Source organism: Hordeum vulgare, chromosome 1H, assembly GCF_904849725.1.
Source record: "Hordeum vulgare subsp. vulgare chromosome 1H, MorexV3_pseudomolecules_assembly, whole genome shotgun sequence".
Lineage (NCBI taxonomy): Eukaryota > Viridiplantae > Streptophyta > Magnoliopsida > Poales > Poaceae > Hordeum > Hordeum vulgare.
The window spans coordinates 196,639,674-196,645,673 of record NC_058518.1 but is presented as its reverse complement, the minus strand read 5'-3'; positions in this window follow the sequence as shown (position 1 = coordinate 196,645,673).

Here is a 6,000-nt window from a genome sequence, read left to right as displayed (position 1 = left end):
CGTTTCGGTATCAAGGGCAAGTTGGCTCCTCGTTACATTGGTCCTTTTCGCATTCTTGCCAAACGAGGAGAAGTTGCCTACCAGTTGGAACTTCCTCCGCATCTTTCCAAGGTTCATGATGTTTTCCACGTCTCGCAACTCAGGCGTTGCTTTTCGGATCCTATCCGTGAAGTGGACCACGAAACGCTTGATCTCCAAGATAACCTTTCATACCGACAATACCCCGTGCATATTCTTGATCATGCTGAGCGTACCACTCGACGTCGTAACCTCAAGTTTCTTAAAGTTCAATGGTCAAATCATTCTGAAAAGGAGGCAACTTGGGAAAGAGAGGATCGTCTCCGACTTGAGTATCCTGCGTTATTCCCGACGGCTTCTAAATCTCGGGACGAGATTCTTTTGAGTGGGGGTGAGTTGTCACATCCCTAACCCTTAAGCAAGTTAACCTTGTGCTCATGTCTTCTTTGCATTTGCATCCAAGATTTTTCAACAAGAACAACAAAGTGGCCAAGGAAAAACTCAAAACCCTAGCCACTACTTTAAATAAAGAAAATCTCAAACTAGTTCAAATCAATGAACCCAAAATGGCCTCAAGAAATGTTCAAACTTTCTGATAAATCATGAAAGTAAATGAGCATTGGAGAAAACTATTTTCTTGACACTTTAAGCATTTTAAATTAATGCAAAAGCCACTGGTTTCAAACTTTAAATTTGAAATCAGAAACTATAAATTTTAAAAAATATTGAAAACATTGGAAATGGATGGGAATATTATAACAAATAATCAGGTGTGTCTAAAATAAGTTTTACCACCTTTTTGGAGCTGAAAAAAAATAGCAAAACATTAGTTAACCAAAACAGAACAAAACAAAAAAGAAAAAGGAGGAAGAAAACCTTACCTGACGCCAAAGGAGGCCCAGCCCACCAGGGGAGATCGACCACGGCGGCCCCCTCCACCTCCTGCTTCGCCGTGGCGAGCTCCAGAGCCTCCGTGCCAGCGCGACGACGGGGATAAGCTCCCCAGGGTCTCCTCTATCCATTCCCCAGCACCGTTTTCCCTCTCCTCTCGGATCTTTCCCTCCCTCCTATTGCCGCCATTAGAGCCGAGCTCGAGCTCGAGCCGCAGCGCTTCTAGCCACGGGAACATTCCTCCGAGTAGTTCGTTAGCTCCGCCTCGTCGAGCCGGTCCTCCCTGCAGAAGCTGAAGTCTCCCCAAGCTCTGCATCGCCCCCAACGCCGTCGTCTTCCACCTCCGGCCGCCGGACCTCTCCCGTCGATTCGCTCTCTCCGGCGCACCCCCGAGCCCTTCAACAACACCATCGGAACTGTCGTGAGCTCGTCGTCGTTTCCCCTCTCTCCCCACGCTCTTCCGTGCATCGTAGCCCCGTTCCCCACCAAGGCCGAGAGCACCTCGCCGCCGGTCATGTCGTCGCCGTCGCTGTGGTGTCTGATCCACGCGCTTGAGCTAGGGTTCGAGCTCCTGGAGCCTCGAGGAGTGCGATGAGCCCTCCAGCTGCCCTCCCCATGCCCTAGAGCCGTCTCTCATAGAAGGCCGAGCTTCGGCCGCCGCTTCGGCTCGTCGCCGGCGCCTCTCCCGACGACCCTAGCTTCCCCTCGTGCCCCCGCTAGATGCGGCGTTGCACCAGCTATCCGTAGCTGCTTTCTGCGCCCAAAGCCGATGGCCGATGCGCTGTCTAGCTCTCTCCGACGAGCCCTTCGCCGTGCCCGTGGTCGCCGCCGGCCATGCTCTGGTGGGGGCCGACGTGGCAAAGCTAACCCAGCAGCTTAGGGGCTTAATCACTCGCTGACAGTGGGCCCAAGGACAAGTCAAACCCCAATTAGGACTTGTCAGCGCGGGATTAGTCCCAGAGAGGCTGACCAGTGGGACCCCCCTGTCAGGTTTGACCTGAACAGGTCAGCTGACCTGCTGACGTCAGTTTGATGCAATAAATAGAATTTCCAGTATAAAATTAATTCCAGGAAATTGCTAAAACTTGTAAAAACTATAGAAATTAATCTGTAACTCCAATGAAAATAATTTATATATGAAAAAGTATCAGAAAAATTCAAGGATTCTGATTATGCTATTTTCAACTATGTTTGAAAAAGTTACAGAACCCTAAAATGTGGAATAAGGATTAATTCAATTATTATAATTACTTTTTAAATGGAATTTGGAAAATATTCAAATTTCATTATGAATGCAATGATCACACACTGTCCTAGTTACAAATCAGTACCCTAACATGACATCTCATGCATGCTAACTTTAAGTTGATCTGAGCATCAGGCCGAATCAATTAAAACGGTACCCGTGAATACCCCGTTTGAATTGATATTCGAATGTGAATCAAATCAACTCTAAACCTAATACATATTGATTATAATAACTTATCACCTTGCATTCTCATGCCATGCTCATCCATCATTTTGAGTGAATATGATTGTTATTGACTGTTGCCATTCATTTCGGTAGGCTCCGCACCCCCGGATTCCACCGAATATCCGTCTGACGGATATCGTTCCTCCTCTGAGCAACAAGGCAAGCAACCCTTTTGATCATCCTGATAATTCCCATGTTCTTGCTCCTGCACTTATTTATTGCATTAGGATCAAATGCTTTAACTGCTTTTGCCACGTTAGTTGAACCCACTTCCTTTGCATGACCTAACCTTGTCACAGTAAATAGCCGAACCTTGCAACCTAGCATACCTGATAGTTGCTTGAGCTATGATGTGCCTTATCCTGCTATGCATTCTATGCTTAGAGTTGTGTATGGTCTGTCATTTGGGAGATGAAGAGAATTGTGAGAAAGTGTTCGGTGAGCAAAGGTTGTGTGTTGAACTTGATTTGGTAAAGGTACCGGTGAAAGGCTGTGTAGGAGTACATGGCGGGTTGTTTCATTGGAACCGTCCTTAGGAACTGAGTTCCGTGTATGTAATCCAAGACTAGATACTACCACATGCTGGGCCCTGAAATATGACCCCGCTCGGCCTATTAATCGCGTCGTACTCGGTCCAGGAGTTGCAAGTAGTTTCTGGTGTTTATAGTAATGCTGGAGGCCGTGCATGGTGCTGACCTGAGAGGTGCGCCGTGATGCGGTAGGCAGTGGCACGGTGTACCAAGTGGCACCCGGATGGTGGGCTTGGGAACCCTCCGCACATCGTTTGAGGCCGTGGCGGAAACCTCGGCCGGACTTCCGTACGGGTTACTCTCAGATAGGCGATAAACCTGGACTAGGTACTAGTGTGGTTAATGGTCGTGGCCGACTCCCTCGCTGGGCTTCCGCTTGAAGGTTGCCGAGGTGCATGACGTGCACATGGCGATAAGTGGCGAGAGCGTGTGTGACGAAGTACACCCCTGCAGGGTTATGATCTATTCGAATAGCCGCGTCCGCGGATATGGACTACTTGGAGACATATGTTGTTCATAGATAACTTCGATGGCTACTCATAAAATTGCCAAGATAAGCGTGAGTGTCGTGGACGGCATTTCCGCAAGGAGACGGAATGATTCCACGATAGTGTATTGTTGTGGTGTTAGTGGACTCGTGTGCGAGAAATCAAGTTGTCAAAATTATCTTAAAATGCAAGTTGTCTAGCCACGAGTCAAACGCTGGCTTTCCGCATGAAACCCCACAACACCTTTTGATACCTTGCATGAGTAGTTAGTTATCCTAAACTCTTGCTGAGTACCTTCGTAGTCATGTTTTCTTAATACATGTTGCAGAGGTTGCTAATGACCCTAATGGAGGGTTCTTCGTAGACATCGACGACGACGAGTAGCTGGTGTCCCAGCTACGATCTGGCCCTACGTTGGATCTGTAGTATAGTCAGGCCATGTGCCTTTAGTTGCCCTATCTGTACTCAGACAGTTTAAAACTCTTCCGCTGGCTTGTAACTGAATGACTGTTATTATGGGTCGTGAGACCCTTAATGTGTAATATTATGTGTGTGGCTCTTCCGACCCTCTTCAATAAAGCATGTATGTTTATGGTTATGTTGTGATGCCATCGATGTATCTATACATATCGGTATGCCATGCGTACGTGTGTCTTACTTGATATGTATGGGGTTCGAATACCTAGTCGTGAACTTTAGTAGCACTCCTTACAGGGAAATGCCCCTTTGTGATCCGACGAGCCTTGGTAGTTCGCTACTGCTCCGGACACATTGGTTGACCGGCATGTGTCCTTCTAAGCTGTTGTGTCTGTCCCCTTTGGGAAAATGTCACGCGACGTAATGGAGTCCTTGTAGCTTGCTACGACTCGTCTACGTTCGCTCATGACCGACACCTGCTTTGTTGGGTCATGTATGCCTGTCCTTGTGCGGTACTGCCACTTTGGTTTATGACTCGACATGTCGATCTGGGTTCTTTGACATTGGAATGCTAGCAACACTATTGCATACGTGAGTCAAAAGACGCAAACGGTCCTGGCTAAGGTAAGGCTGCATCCGTGGAGTTAACCGTGCGTGAGACCGCAAAGGGATGCGATGTGTTACAGGCTGGATTCCTATGGCTTAGGATCGGGCTCCCGACAGTTGTATCAATGGTTAATAGAACTTGAGAGAATATTTATCCCACCTTTAGGTCCTCGTTGGGTTCGACAGTCTTACTTCTCGAAAAGGCTACACATGATTCCCTACTTGTGGGATATCAAGACCTTTTCTTGCGCCGTTGTCGGGGAGCAATAGCGTGGGGTGAATGTTCTTGTGTGCACTTGTTTGCTTTGTCTGTAAGTAGTTTTACTTTCAGTTTGAGTTGTTCTCTACCCTTATATGGATAGGGAATGCGAATTACGAAAAAAATTAGTTGTACTTGTTATCTGAAAACGTTTTCGAAAAGGAAAGTGATTGGAAAGATGAGTAATGGTTAAGTGGGGGTCGACCTTGAACACTTGTGTTCATGCCTATGAAACCAAATGGAAGCTTTTCTACTAAAAACATGTGTATATTGTAAATATTTTGTATATACCTCTCTACATAAAAAAATAAAGTGCTAATATTAGTCTCTAGTTATTTGAAAGTGCAAAAGTTTGGTTTACTGCACAGAAACAGATTTGCTGTGCTTCTCCGTATAATTTGTATAACATCACCAGAACATTATTTGGATCTGAAAATTTTTGTGCATAAACCTGATCCTAGTACCTAACTTTCATTAGTTATGACTTTTCTAATTTGAGTTACGTAGTTATTTTGAAAAAATCGATTTTCACTGACTTATTAGTTTTTGACAGATTTTCTGTGCTTCACCGTAAAAAATCGTGATAAATCTCAGAATAGTATTTTGATCTAAAATTTTCGTGCATAAATCTGAGATTACGATCTGTCTTTCATTAGTTTTAAGTTTTTTGATTTGAGCTAGCTAACTATCTCGTTGAGTGTCATCTTTACAGACTGTTTAGTTTTGACAGATTTCTTAGTTTATTCAATATTGTACTTGGTGTTATTAGTTTCATTAGTTTTTCGACGGACAACGGAGATCATGAACACCTTGGCATATACAGTGGCTAATGTTTAGTAAATATTATGAAACTTGTCAATGCTTGAACATGAGTGGATTTTATTCAATGAGTACTAACCCTACTAATGAGTTTTTGTCAAGTTTTATGTGAATGTAGTTTTTAAGATCCAATGGAGATGGTGATACGAGATGAATGAGAAGATAAAAGCTCAATCTTGGGGACTCCCAAGTGCACCTCAACAAAGTATTCAAGAATATTCAATCATCAAAGCTTGGGGATACCCAGGGCATCCCTCCTTTTTCCATGCCTAGATAAAAGGCGTTAAAGAAAAGCGCTTGTGGGAGGCAACCCACTTTGTTTTTCTTATGTTTTCATGTAGTTTTCTTTCAGTTTCTTTTGTTTTCTTTGAGTCTTGGAAGTTTCCACTAGTAGAAAATGGCCCATTTGTCCCGGTTCAAGAGGCCCATTAGCCTCGGTTCTTGAACCGGGACTAAATGGTCGGGACTAAATCCCAAAACCTTTAGCCCTGGTTCACT